Genomic DNA, 15,688 nt, shown 5'->3' on the forward strand with positions numbered 1-15,688 from the left:
CTTTCATTTCTGTGATACTCCATACATTTGATGGAGTTATCCTCTTCATTGTTAGACACATTTTCATTTTTGTGACATTGCATACATTTGATGGAGATATCCTCATCATTGTGAGACACTTACTTTCATTTCTGTGACATTGCATACATTTGATGGAGATATCCTCATCATTGTTAGACACTTTCATTTCTGTGACATTGCATACATTTGATTGAGATATCCTCATCATTGTGAGACACTCTTACTTTAATTTCTGTGACACTGCATACATTTGATGGAGATATCCTCATCATTGTGAGACACACTCACTTTCATTTCTGTGACATTGCATACATTTGATTGAGATATCCTCATCATTGTGAGATACACTTACTTTCATGTTTGTGACATTGCATACATTTGATGGAGATATCCTCATCATTATGAGACACACTTACTTTCATTTCTGTGACATTGCATACATTTGATTGAGATATCCTCATCATTGTGAGATACACTTACTTTCATGTTTGTGACATTGCATACATTTGATGGAGATATCCTCATCATTGTTAGACACACTTTCATTTCTGTGACATTGCATACATTTGATGGAGATATCCTCATCATTGTGAGACGCACTTACTTTCATTTCTGTGACATTGCATACATTTGATTCAGATATCCTCATCCTTGTGAGATACATTTACTTTCATTTCTGTGACATTGGATACATTTGATGGAGATATCCTCATCATTGTGAAACACTTACTTTCATTTCTGTGACATTGCATACATTTGATGGAGATATCCTCATCATTGTTAGACACTTTCATTTCTGTGACATTGCATACATTTGATTGAGATATCCTCATCATTGTGAGACACTCTTACTTTAATTTCTGTAACACTGCATACATTTGATGGAGATATCCTCATCATTGTGAGACACACTCACTTTCATTTCTGTGACATTGCATACATTTGATTGAGATATCCTCATCATTGTGAGATACACTTACTTTCATGTTTGTGACATTGCATACATTTGATGGAGATATCCTCATCATTATGAGACACACTTTCATTTCTGTGACACTGCATACATTTGATGGAGATATCCTCATCATTGTGAGACAGACTTTCATTTCTGTGACACTGCATACATTTGATGGAGATATCCTCATCATTGTGAGACACATTCACTTTCATTTCTGTGACATTGCATACATTTGATTGAGATATCCTCATCATTGTGAGATACACTTACTTTCATGTTTGTGACATTGCATACATTTGATGGAGATATCCTCATCATTATGAGACACACTTACTTTCATTTCTGTGACATTGCGTACATTTGATGGAGATATCCTCATCATTGTTAGACACACTTTCATTTCTGTGACATTGCATACATTTGATTGAGATATCCTCATCATTGTGAGACACTCTTACTTTAATTTTTGTGACACTGCATACATTTGATGGAGATATCCTCATCATTGTGAGACGCACTTACTTTCATTTCTGTGACATTGCATACATTTGATTCAGATATCCTCATCCTTGTGAGATACATTTACTTTCATTTCTATGACATTGGATACATTTGATGGAGATATCCTCATCATTGTGAAACACTTACTTTCATTTCTGTGACATTGCATACATTTGATTGAGATATCCTCATCATTGTGAGACACTCTTACTTTAATTTCTGTGACACTGCATACATTTGATGGAGATATCCTCATCATTGTGAGACACACTCACTTTAATTTCTGTGACATTGCATACATTTGACTGAGATATCCTCATCATTGTGAGATACACTTACTTTCATGTTTGTGACATTGCATACATTTGATGGAGATATCCTCATCATTATGAGACACACTTATTTTGATTTCTGTGACATTGCATACATTTGATAGAGATATCCTCATCATTGTGAGACACACTTTCATTTCTGTGACACTGCATATATTTGATGGAGATATCCTCATCATTGTGAGACAGACTTTCATTTCTGTGACACTGCATACATTTGATGGAGTTATCCTCATCATTGTTAGACACACTTACTTTCATTTCTGTGACACTGCATACATTTGACGGAGGTATCCTCATCATTGTTAGACACACTTACTTTCATTTCTTTGCAGTATTTCCTGCAATCACCATGTATTTTTCAAAATCTTCTGAAACAGATACCTATCTGGCCACCCATTGGTTAGTCAGATAGTTTGTCTTCAGAATTGGGTGGAGTTAAAAAAAATTGTGGTTATGTTGCCCTGATGGTGACCACCTGAAAGAGCTGGGGATGGGGTGTGGCTCTATTTGCTTCTGACCCATTAATCATTGCAAGGGGTCAAAGGTACAAGTTGAAAGGAAAATCAACTACCATGACATTTTTCAACACTTTCTGACCAAAGTGTGTGTGTGTGTGTGTGTGTGTGTGTGAGAGAGATACACAGAGAGAGAGAGAGAGTTGAAATTATGACCCATGGGTCACCACTTGGGGTGAGGGCTATTTCAAGTTATTTTTAGTGATTCATATTACACTGTATTATTCTTATTATTATTATTATTCAGTGGATTCAAACAGACTTTTATAAAACAATTAATTGAATCGTAGGGAAAAAGTCAGCTGTAGGCGACATACTTTTAGTAAGTCATAAAGCTTTGATAAAAACTAAAATGAATTTTAAAGTTGTAAAAGGTTTTAAAAAATTTGATGTAAGAAATTTGAAGATGTTTTTAGAAGAGGCATGCTACATGAAGTTCTCATGTTGTAAAAATTTTATTTAATTATTCAGCACACGATAGGCTATACATGGTGGCCAGTATTAATGGTGGAGGAAGAACCCGGAAAAACCAAGGAAAGAACCACTGACCAATGAGAAGGTACTGGCAAGCTTTCTCACATACATAGACAGAGGTTAGATGGCAGTGATCCGCAACGGAGAGCGCTTTAGACCACTCGGCCACTCAGGGCCCCCAATTCAATTTTGTGAGGACAGATGGTAAAACGTTTATTTCCTATGTTCAGAAACCAAAGTGCTCATGAAATAAAGGGTCTAATACTCTGCTGATCAAAGAGAATTAGAATGGAATTCAACTTCTTCCCTCCTTGTTTCATTAATGCCTATAATAGGTTCAGTTGTCATGATTTCAAGGTCATGGGTCAATGTCCTTGACAAAGAATTTTGTACAGTGCCATGTATTGAAACAATCTTATTCACAGTAAATTCAGTAACACAAATATTTTATTGCATGTTTAACAAATTTATAAGTGCAGTATGAAAACCATTGTGATGACCTCTGACCTTGAATTAAGCTGATGCCATGGATAGGAAATCAAGGAACTTGTCAAGATATACTCACATGCTTCCAATATATTTGGTCAAACAACAAAATTCTTCAGATATATCCACAACCAAGTTTGAAAAAAATCTATTAATATTTATCTTTTTAATCAGGCTCACAATGAATCTGTCAAGGTCATTGAAATGAATGTCAAATTTCTAATTATCAATTTGTTTTTTTTTTAAAAATAACTACATGCACATACAAAGTCTGGTCAAAATCCATTTTTATTAACAAACCACTGTGTTCATATGCACAGTCAAGCAGCTTGAGATTATATTGTGGCAAGGTGAGCAGACTGCATTGCCTAAGGACACACTATGGTCATCAATCTAATGGTGGGAAAATAACCATACCTTTCTGGTTATGAGTTCAATGTCTGATCCAATGGTGGGAATTTTTCCCAAACCTTTTTTCACAAGTCCAATGTCCAAAGCACTGAACCATTGTGACTGTCTATTGAATAGAAGTAATAACTAGATTTTAAAGATGGACACCATGACATCCATTTTGTGAGGTCAGATGACAGCACCAAGTTCATTTTGGATACAATACGTAACACATGTATCAGTGGAAATCCTAACTCAATATAAACAGCTGTGCCGATAGAGTAGCAACAACAAGATTTTCAGAACAGCCTCAACTGTCATCAAGTTACATGTATTAGGTAAGTTTTCAAATCGGGCCAATTACATATAATTATGATGTGCTTTTGTGAAAACCCAATGATGATAAGACAATCATCTTCAAAATAAATAACCAAACTAAGAGTTCATGATGGCTCAGTCGGCAGCCACTAATGCTGGAGGTCAGATTGGCACCATTTTCATTTAGGACTAGTTTTTGTTTTACTGAAAACCAAATGTTGATTTGACGATCAGTTCAGAGGATGTATCAGTTATTTTCATGCTGACCACCACAATGGTCATGTTGGATATCTGATAAACACCATTTTCATCATGAACTGCATGATAATACATGATATTTTAGTGAAAACCCCACGTGTTTATGACCTTCCTTTCATGAGGTGTAGTGATGACAAAGTTTTCATGATGGTTGCCATGGAGACCATGTTTGACCTCATATTAGCATCATTTTTATTTACAGATAATTTTTATGCAAAACGATGTCAACAAAACCAGCAGCAACAAGAATTTCAAAATGGCTGCAATCGTAGAAATGCTGTCAGATCATTAACATTTTGTCTTAGGACCATTTACATATCGTTAATTGGTCTTAAAGCAAAAACCCTGAATTGCCCTGACCTCATGTTCATGTGGAATAGCAATAAAAAAGATTTTCAAGGTGGTTGCCACATTGGCCATATGAATTTCTACGTGGCACCATTTTCAAATATGTCCAACTTGCACAAAGTTTCGCCAGCTTTCTTCCAAGTAGTACAGAAGAACCAGTAACAAGCAACTGTTGAAGAATGCTGGGCTACAGAACGCTGGACCATCGAATAAGTTCTTCTAGTCATTGACCAGTAGAGCTAAAATGGTAAGACCATGTTATTATTCAAGAATGTCTTCTTTAACCTTAGTCCAAAAGAAAACCCTTTCTGCTAAATTATTTGTTGTAAACTTTTCTTGCAGGTAAAGTTAAGAGATAACACTTTGACAAAGGATACAATTTTCAAATTAGCTAAGATATTGCATCAATCAAATTCTTGAAAAAAAGCAATTTCACAAAGGCTGAACAATGCAAAAGGTATGTAATTATTATATTTTTGTACAGGCTCACCATAATTTGTACAGATAATTTCCACATTATTTTATTTTCGCAATTTGTACAGTCTGTAATTAAATCGCAAACACACTGAAATTCAATGTGTAAACAAAAAGTGTGCACCATCAAGTACCAATGTTGCATAAAGAATAAATATTTTTAAAAGTCTTATATGCCACCAATTTAACAATGCAGACATTTCTCCTTATCAGCATGTTGGCACTTACCAGTTGGTTAAAAACTGTCCATAATACACCATACAATAAAATATATTATTGAATATTACCCACTTAATTAGCCCAATTATAAGTAATTCTAATGAGATATTGAATTACACTGTCGGCATTTTGTGGTGAGTTGGTAAATAAGTATTATAACTACTGCAATCTGTACTATGTGAAGTCTAGACTAATTAGAAAAATTGTAAAAAGCTTTGTGTTTCAAAAATATTGCATCAGAGTGAAACATGAGATGACTTTGAATGATACAACAGTCGCTGATATTATGCTGAATGGATTTCAATACTTCAGCATTATCATCTAAAACTGGGTCCTATAAAAATAACATATTTTGTGTACCTGTAAAAGGTCACACTGGAGAAATTCAATATACCTTATATACTTTCGTAAAAGTTGAATCCAACTGCAAACTGCAAAGCCAGATCTGCCAATGCATAATGCAAAAACAGGGCAGGGTCTATGCAATTTGTTGGGGTAATCAGATGAAGCAGTAACAAATACAAGGATCTTCCACCAATTCATGCAATGGCAGATCAGGGTCTATGTCTTTGGTGGTATGACAGGCATTAAAAGTGAGTAGATACTGTACAGTACATAGTAACTCCAAGCAGTCTTGATGAATGTATTATGTCAGTCTCTGGAATTAATAAATGTCTTCATGTTAAGTTATAATAATTAAGATGACCAGTTGAAACACAAGGTCTTGCTCATTTATCTTTTGTATTTATCAATGCAAATTCAACTGCAGATTGTGTAGACCTAAAAATGCTTTCACATACCGTATATACTAGCTTATGAGATGATTCAAACTGCAAAGAACAAAGATCCTGATATGCTGTAGCATAATGTGATTGCAGATCAGGGTCTATTTGTTTGTTCTCCAGATTACTCCTAACAAATGGCATAGACCCAGATGTGCCAGCACATTATGTGATGGCAGATCATGGTCTGTGCAGTTTGCAGTTAGACTCGTCTAAAAAGTGAGTATGTATGATATCATACCAGCAGATTGGGTTTTATGCTCTTGGATTCAAATTCCAAGTAGAGGGCAAATGTCTGAGTGCATAAAAGAGGAATACAATGTCCTATACAAGTACAAAATATTTTTAAATGAAAAGAATAAATTATTTTTTGGTTATGGTGATTTAAGTATTTAACTTCAAACATGTATAATGTACATATATGTACATCTTTGTAAAATGTTTGCAATTTAATCTGTTGTTGTTGTTCTGGGTTTAATGACATTTTTCAGCATAAGATCGGCTATACATGTAAGACAATATATAGAGAAAACCCACTGAGAGGTAAGGGCCATCTCTCTCAAATACCCATCTTGGCCAAGCTTGAGACTCAAACCTATGCAGACAGAGGTGTGACAAGAACAAAGAAGAAAACAGTGGAATATTTCATGCAAGATATTATGTCTCTGAAAGTTTATAATATTCAGATTTGTCCTGAAAGGATAAGAGTGTGATTTTATTTCTATCTTTACTAGCCCAGTGTCATTTACCCACTACATTCCACATTGATGTGGATCCCAAACCCTTGCCCTGTGATCCACTTCAATTGACACTGATGTAGAACAGAGTGGACCCCAAACCCTTGCCCAGTGATCCACTTCAGTCCACACTGATGTAGAACAGTGTGGACCCCAAACCCTTGCCTAGTGATCCACTTCAATCCACACTGATGTAGAACAGAGTGGATCCCAAACCATTGCTCAGTGCTCCACTTCAATCCACATTGATGTAGAACAGAGTGGATCCCAAACCACTGCCCAGTGATCCACTTCAATCCACTGATATAGAACAGTGGATCCCAAACCCTTGCCCAATGATCCACTTTGATCCACACTGATATAGAACAGTGGATCCCAAACCATTGCTCTGTGATCCACTTCAATCCACACTGATGTAGAACAGAGTGGATCCCAAACCATTGCTCAGTGATCCACTTCAATCCATACAGATGTAGAACAGAGTGGACCCAAAACCCTTGCCTAGTGATCCACTTCAATCCACACTGATATAGTGATATAGAACAGAGTGGACTCCAAACCCTTGCCCAGTGATCTAGGGGGCCCCAAGTGGCCGAGTGGTCTAAAGCGCTCTCCGTTACAGATCACTGCCATCTCACCTCTGTCTGCATGGGTTCGAGTCTCGGATTCGGCTAATGTGGGTATCTGAGTAAGCTTGCCAGTAGATTCTCATGGGTCAGTGGTTCTTTCTGTAGTTTTCCCGGGTTCTTCCTCCACCATTAATACTGGCCGCCATGTATAGCCTATCGTGTGCTGAAAAATGGCGTTAAACCCTACAACAACAACAAAATTGCCCAGTGATCCACTTCAATCCACACTGATGTAGAACAGACTGGACCCAAAACTCTTGCCGAGTGATCCACTTCAGTCCACACTGATGTAGAACAGACTGGACCCAAACCCTTGCCCAGTGATCCATTGCTCAGTGATCCACTTCAATCCACACAGATGTAGAACAGAGTGGACCCAAAACCCTTGTCTAGTGATCCACTTCAATCCACACTGATGTAGAACAGAGTGGACTCCAAACGCTTGCCCAGTGATCCACTTTGATCCACACTGATATAGAACAGAGTGGACCCAAAACCCTTGCCCAGCAATCCACTTCAATCAACATTGATGTAGAACAGACTGGACCCAAAACCCTTGCCCAGTGATCCACTTCAATCCACACAGATGTAGAACAGACTGGACCCAAAACCCTTGTCCAGAGAATCTGTGCACCCCGTATCTGAAGCACTGCACAAAATATTTGATTAAATCTGCAAATGTAAAATCAATACTTACTATGAAGCTGGAAATGATACCATCTTTTCATTGTCACTTCAGTCCTACCTTATACACTCACTTAAAAGTCCAGTCCAACTGGAAACAAAACTGACCTGAAATGCTGTTACATAATGCTCATATAATGGTCGTTTGACCAATATAATTGCCAAGGCAGGTGTAAAAGATTTGGTTGCTGGACAACAGCTGGTCTAACCTGGAGAACTCGGGCAACCAATCTCTGATACGGAAAGGTGCCTATGGCACACAGTTTGAATGAAGGGAAAACACCCTTGTAAGAAAATGTGGGGAGGTGAATCTAAATATGCCAAAGACTTATAAAAATGGTACTAACAGCTGCCTCGCTTGGCACTCAGCATTAAGAGGTTAGTGTTAAGACTGGTCGGCCTGCTGTCAGGATAATGTGACTGCATGGGACATCATGCTACATGTCTGCCGCATGATGCCCCAGTGCTAGACATCACTATAAACTGCCACACTGCAGACACTATAGAGATATGACTGAAAAATTGTTAAAGCTAATTCAAAAATACAAGTCGCACACACACACTATAACAGGGAAAGCAATATGAGGGTATTAATATTGAGGTTCACTGTACCAATGTGTCAACGTTTCCAGTGCCCCAGTTGATCACTAATATTCAATCAAGTCCTGTTTTTATCTAATGCGTGCTTTTTCTTCTAAGAATCACTTTTTAAAAAGTGGGCCTGCCTCTCTTCATTCCTTCTCAAATCAATTTGTGTGACACATGCAAATCTTGTTATTAGATCAGTCACTAACAGATTTTTTTGAATGTGTCACATTACCACTTTCACAGCACTCCATAAAAAGATTGGAATTATGAACAACTTCATTGACTTAATTAGGGAGTGGCACCTCTTAATTCTAAACTGAATATCTGAATGTCATTTAAACCAAACATCTTGATTGTTTCAAAGAATGGTTTATGTCAAATAGCTTTTTTAGCAAATCATTCCCTTCCATCCAAACTTTATTTAGATCAGAAGAATGGTGAAATTTATGATAAATGGTGGCATTGGGACTTTAAACAAAATTCAAACAACGTGATCCACGTCCATGACCTTACAGCATTATTACAGAGGGTCAGCAGTACTATGGAATTCTTTATGGTAGGAGACCACTGTATCAGGGCATATGTTTACGCAATGTTTATACAGTAAATGATACTTTTCACATGGGGGGGGGGAAGAACCTGATATTGAAATCAGCATATTTTTTCACTGTCATTTGTGAGTTGAGGCTGATATTCCCCCCGTGTTCCACATCCATTAAGAAAATACACACAAACTGTACTGAGTAGATTGTACTGTCAGGTAGACCACATACATATCATGATTAGTAAGGCAAGTTTTCATTGACTAAGTACAAGTAAATTCAGCATGGATTTGTTCTCCCAGCCGTTTGGTAATATTGCAACAGAACTCAAGTTGTTTTTTTTGGGCTTTAACACCATTTTCAGAACATGATAGGCTATACATGGCAGCAAGTATAAATGGTGTGTGAAGAACCTGTGAAAAGCCCAACCAACCCACAGGAAACCACCAGCAAACTTTCTCACATACCCATATGGGTTAAACCCGATAATCAAACCCATGCAGAAATGGTAGTAGTCTGTAAGGGTAATAAAGGTAAGTGTTTTAGACCACTCGGCCAGCAGGGGCCAGAGAACTTGAGTAAATTCCTAAGAAAGACCTCTACTTTGCTGGACATAACAATTTCCCAAGTTTCATACAGTGATAAAATTTTCAGATTCATTTTCATAAAAAAAAAAATGCAATAATTTTAAATCTTCTGTTTTATGAAAAATCTATTACTGCTATGGCAAGTCTCTGGCAACCATTAGAATAACATCATTTTGATGTTGTTTTGATGATATAAATGACTCCAATTCTGTGAAAACAATTACACAATTTACTGACCAAACTAAATACATGTATTAAATACATTATCAGCCAAAACAAAGTCTCAGAGTGGGGATGGATGGAGTGAACTGTTACCTCTTTCAATCCTATAAATCTACAAGGGAAAGAATACCAATCAATACAAAGTAACAACACAGGAAAGAGTACCGTTCAGTACAAAGTAACATCAAGGTAAAGTGCACCGTTCAAAAGAAAAGTAGCATCAAGGTAAAGTGCACTGTTCAAAACAAAGTAGCATCAAGGTAAAGTGCACCATCCAAAACGAAGTAGCATCAAGGTAAAGTGCACCGTTCAAAACAAAGTAGCAACAAAGGAAAGAGTACCATTCAATACAAAGTAAGAACAAAGGAAAAGAGTACCATTCAATACAAAGTAAGAAGAAGGAAAAGAGTAGCATTCATTACAAAGTAAGAACAAAGGAAAAGAGTACCATTCCATACAAAGTAAGAACAAGGAAAAGAGTACCATTCAATACAAAGTAAGAACAAGGAAAAGTGTACCATTCAATACAAAGTAACAACAAAGGAAAAGAGTACCACTCAATACAAAGTAAGAACAAAGGAAAGCCTAGTATTCAATACTCTGCAACTTTCAAGATGTTTAATAAACGCAGGCAACACATTTTCAATTGGTCATTTATTATGCTAGTAATACTGTATATATATATATACAGTATATATTTGGGAAAAAGACACATTCATGTCTCTGCAAATGTGCTAATATACAAAATTAGTCTCACAAAGGTGATTATACAAGTAAACTATACAGGTGATTATACAGGTAAACCATAAGGTACATTCAAGGTACATTTCACTGTATTCTCTCTAGACCATTAATAAAGCATTTATCGAGTAATATATGATCTATTTTCAGTCTATTGTGATGTTCTCAGAAATCATGGCTTAAATAACTGCAATCTTGTACACATTTCATAGCAAACTACATGTAATATTCACTAGCCAAGGTTCTGATAACCCTATCTACACCTTGGCAGATCGAACAGCTATATCAGTCCTTTGTCCTAGCAACATCTATTGGATTTCATGTGTTTCCTCCTTTAGTATCATGTTGCTTTGTACATCAGCCAAAAATGGTGGTGGCAATTGACCTAAAATGGATACTTTGTAAGTTTAACATCTAAAGTATGACTATCTACCAGAGGGAACTGATTACATGTCTATTTGAGTGAAAGGTTTTTGTGCAAACATAGACCAGGAATTGGAAAAGTGCTTATTTATCAGTCCATTCGAGTTGTGTGCTCCCCTTGTCTCGATCACATAGGAACAGTATTCAAATCTGAACAACTTAAGTTTGATTGGATGCGGTGGTTTGCCACTGCATCCAATGAAATTCACAGACCAAAGCTCAGAAATATCTGCTTGATATGCCAAGGTGTAGATAGGGTCATCAGAGCCTTGGCTAGCGAAGATGTCTACATGTGTAAAAAAATATTTAAAGAGGTGCTTAAAACCGGAACATTACAAGGCTTTGTGTTCTTTTTTATGGCATATATGAATGAAAACAGACTCTGACATTTGTTTGCACCTGACTAATTAAACAAACATCTAAGACTGTTCTAAGTTCTTTGGTTAGTACATGCATTACCAGAAGTACACTTTGTGTAGTTATAATCAGGAAAGCAAGTACACATGGCAAGGCATCACAATCCAAGCCAATTTGCCAATGTGTTTTTTTAATCAACCCTATCTACCCCTCCTACATACTGAACATAGACAAGCACAGTAGATGTCATTGAAATTTCATTCTCAATCACATCTTTGTTTCTCTGTGTTGTGGTCTGGTCAGGTTCAACAGGTGCATGGAAAGATTACAGGAAGTGAACAATTCTGCTGTCCTTCCAATACAGTGCAAGCAAAGGGTCAAACACGAGTCAGTCTCATGATTCGTTGACTAGATGTTGAATTTGATCATAATACCACACATATATCACTGTTAGGTCAAGTCAAAATTTTCAAAAACAGATCCTGATCTGCTGTGTCATATCGTGCCTGTAGATTAGGGTCTATTTTGTTTGTTCTACAGACTGCTCCCAGCAAACCGCACAGAACCAAATCAGCCCATGCATTATGCGACAGCAGACCTGGATCTGTGCATCTGGCAGTTGGACTTGTCCAATAAGCGAGTATACAAGGGAAATTCTTTGGGCTCCCTTTTCAATTTGTGTGAAATGCACTACAAATGTAGGTACTTACTTGATAAAGATAATCTGCTAATGAGGACTTGTGTAAAATTTGTCAATGTAGCTGGATGACATGGCCTTTCATTTGCAATAGTCCTGTTAGTTCGACAACTACTCCTGATGCCAAACCTAGATTTTTCTGTTCACAAGAGTTTCCCCAGGTAGACAAACATTTTCACCTGTATCAACACTCAAACGAAGGCAGTGTTTCATTGTATAATAACCTATCATGTGACATAATCTCTCCAAAACTGCATCCAACAAGCCAGAACTTCTCAAATTTAGACCAATTTAGTTCTTCTCTCTCAAATTTCATAACTTCCATCAACATCTAAAGGCCACAAAACGTTTTTGTTTCACAAACCATGACATCAGTCCACACACCTTTGTGCAGATTTGGATCAGTCTCTCACTTCATGTGCAGTGTTCAGCAGGAGTTATTGTTCTTGTACTGCTTCACTGGTCTGCAGTGTTGAAAGTGTTAAAGAAAGAGGCGATGATTTATGTAAACTATAGTGGTTTAGGTATACGGGGGCCCCAAGTGGCCGAGTGGTCTAAAGCGCTCACCGTTACGGATCACTGCCATCTCACCTCTGTCTGCATGGGTTCGAGTCTCAGATTCAGCCAATGTGGGTATGTGAGAAAGCTTGCCAGTAGCTTCTCGTGGGTCAGTGGTTCTTTCCGGGGTTTTCCCGGGTTCTTCCTCCACCATTAATACTGGCCGCCATGTATAGCCTATCGTGTGCTGAAAAATGGTGTTAACCCTACAACAACAACAACAAGTGGGTTAGGTATACAAGACCACTTACTAACCAACCAAACTAGCCCGACTTTTTTGTCTAGTGGTATGTGTTCCCGACTGTGAGATATAAACCAGGTTCAAATCATGACCATGATAGTTAGAATCTGTCTCCCTCCATTTACAAAACTAATGTTGAGAGAGAGCATGCTCTTAAACAGAAAGTTATTTTTTGTTACAGCAAATAATTAAAACAAGACCTTTCTGCAGATATAAATGGGAAATCTGCCATTGAAAAAATCTAAGACTATATAACTACAAGAACTTCTGAACCTTGTGTGGTAATTACCTTCATTGATTAAAATATACAGACAAATTTATAGCCAAACATAATTATTAATTAGCATTTCTGGTTAATGGTTTTGATTTATAACACAGTTTTACTAATTTGATGTGCATGACTGCTCTACATGCTCTCTGCAATAAAAACAAAAAAAAGCCTGCAATTACATGTTGGCTCAATCTAATGATGATGTCCATTATGTGCAATAATCAATTCTACCAGCTGCATACATGTGACAGAACCAGGATCTCAAACCAGTAGATTTACAAATTTTGATCACTAGACTGGCTTCTAAAACCATTTTATCAGCATACGTTTTACACTCAAGGGGACTGAAATCAAAATAAGTGTATTTTTTTGCCATATGTATAGTTTAATAAAAACAGCTATTTTTAGACATAAATTTTGATTGTAGATTCTGATGGCCAATTAATTAATTAATACAAGTCCGTATATTGTCAGTTAATGAAAAAGAAAGAGCTGTTTATTTTAAAGTTCACTGCAAAGATTTTTAAATAATACATGAGAACATTTTTAGTTTTCTTCATAAAATCACTGTCTGGCAACCGCTGATGACATTCACTGAAGCTCTCAATAGTACTCTGGTCCAGTTTCCCCTTGAATCACTTTGTAAAGAATGGATAAAATCTCATTGTATCAGCATTAGAATGTTGTAATAACAGGACATGTTGTAATAACAGGACATGTAATAACAGGACATATTATAATAACAGGACATGTAATAACAGGACATGTAATAACAGGACATGTAATAACAGGACATGTTGTAATAACAGGACATGTTGTAATAACAGGCCAACTATGTTCAGTCAGTTCTAGCTTCAGTTTCCTGTTACTGGACTTGTAAAGTTGCAGACTGCTCTCCAACAGTCCTCTAAGTTATGTTCACCCCTAAGAGGAAGTTCCCGACATGGACTTACTGATGAATTCCCAAGTCTCATCCTCAAGGGCAAATTAATTAATTAATACAAGTCTGTATAGTGTCAGTCTCATCCTCATGGGATTCTTTCTCTTCACAGCTCAGATCCAAAAATCTGTTTGCAAGAAGCTTCTCCACTGGCAATAAAACAATTAAAAAAACAATAAAGATTGATTTCAACTTTAAATAAACATTTTTTAAAGAAACACATAATGTAATTATGCTTTTATGAATAATTAAATTAGTCTTTGAAATTAATTATCTTGGAAGATACTGTTAACTGATGTATTTTAAATAAGGACTGAAATTAATTTATCAGCATGAAATGCAAAAATGCATACCTTTGAAAACACAAGGCACAATCAGGGCCTGTGCACACTTAATCTACGATATCCTACCATTTTTGTACTTAGCCAGTCTTTTCTTCGCATTGGGATAAAGTACAATGTTTCTGCATTTTGTTATGAACTGAACAAAATAAGCAAGAGCTGCCCTTTAACATTCCTCTTAAAACATTTTGAAAAATACAATAATAATTAAACATGACAAAAAAATGGAAATGCTTACTCTAGTGTGTCTGCCGAGATAATTTATTATGGTCGGTCTCTCCATCTTATCACCCTTCTGACAATGGTTGGCTGATTTCCATCAAAGACATTATAACCACCTACATTTCCTTTATTGCTTATAACACCTACATAAAACATCCTGTTTTTGGTCTTAAACTCCCCATATTCCGACAATAAGGTAATCAAGTTTTTAACAGCTTATTGTGTATACAATGGCAGCTGTTCATCAACAATTCTAACCTTATTGTTCTGCCATGCATCATCAAATTGGTCAATGTACTGGTGGAACATTTCTTGTCCCTAGTAGACTGGTTCAGGCTGGTTTCCTTAATGTTTTGATAGAACATGTAAAAATACCATGTTTGGTGTATTGTAAATAAAAAATTTTTTTTAAATATTTTAATTTTTCAAAAGCAGTAGATTTCAATAATAAAATGGTATGTACAGTAGACAGTCTTTAAAATAGTATTTTTTACCTACCTCCAGTAGAATCACATGTATGCATGAGCATTATTATGAAAGGTTGTTTTTCTTTTATCATTATTTTTAAAAACATACTCATGTTCTTTTGGAAATGCTGAAAGCAAAATAAAATTATCCAGCAGACATCCTGCTACATTCACCATTTTGTTAATGGCTTCCCAGTTATATGGTGCTCACCAATAATTACAACAAACAAATTCTGTTAAATTGTCCTGCAAAATGTTTGGTTTGATTATTGTACTTCATGCTGTATTAGAGAGTTCTTGGGCTTCCAAGAGCTGCAGTAGCTCAGCTGGCAAATTGATGGACTCATAATTCAAGGATCATG

At 36.4% G+C, this 15,688-nt stretch overlaps 1 protein-coding gene across 2 annotated transcripts in view; it reads right to left on the reverse strand.

Moving 5' to 3' along the window:
- The window catches only part of LOC149784133 (glutaminase liver isoform, mitochondrial-like), a 53,361-nt gene extending 40,037 nt beyond the window's left edge, over nucleotides 1-13,324 (reverse strand). The window contains exon 1 of one of the 2 annotated variants that reach the window (XM_089933212.1): nucleotides 12,300-13,324. The gene's annotated coding sequence lies outside the window, so the exon portion shown is untranslated. The remainder of the gene's footprint in view (nucleotides 1-12,299) is intronic. The other variant, XM_089933210.1, reaches the window with a different exon arrangement.
- Between the last annotated feature and the right edge of the window lie 2,364 nt (nucleotides 13,325-15,688).

This window comes from Sinohyriopsis cumingii, chromosome 14 (assembly GCF_028554795.1).
Source record: "Sinohyriopsis cumingii isolate HCF-2022 chromosome 14, ASM2855479v2, whole genome shotgun sequence".
In the NCBI taxonomy this organism is placed as follows: Eukaryota; Metazoa; Mollusca; class Bivalvia; order Unionida; family Unionidae; genus Sinohyriopsis; species Sinohyriopsis cumingii.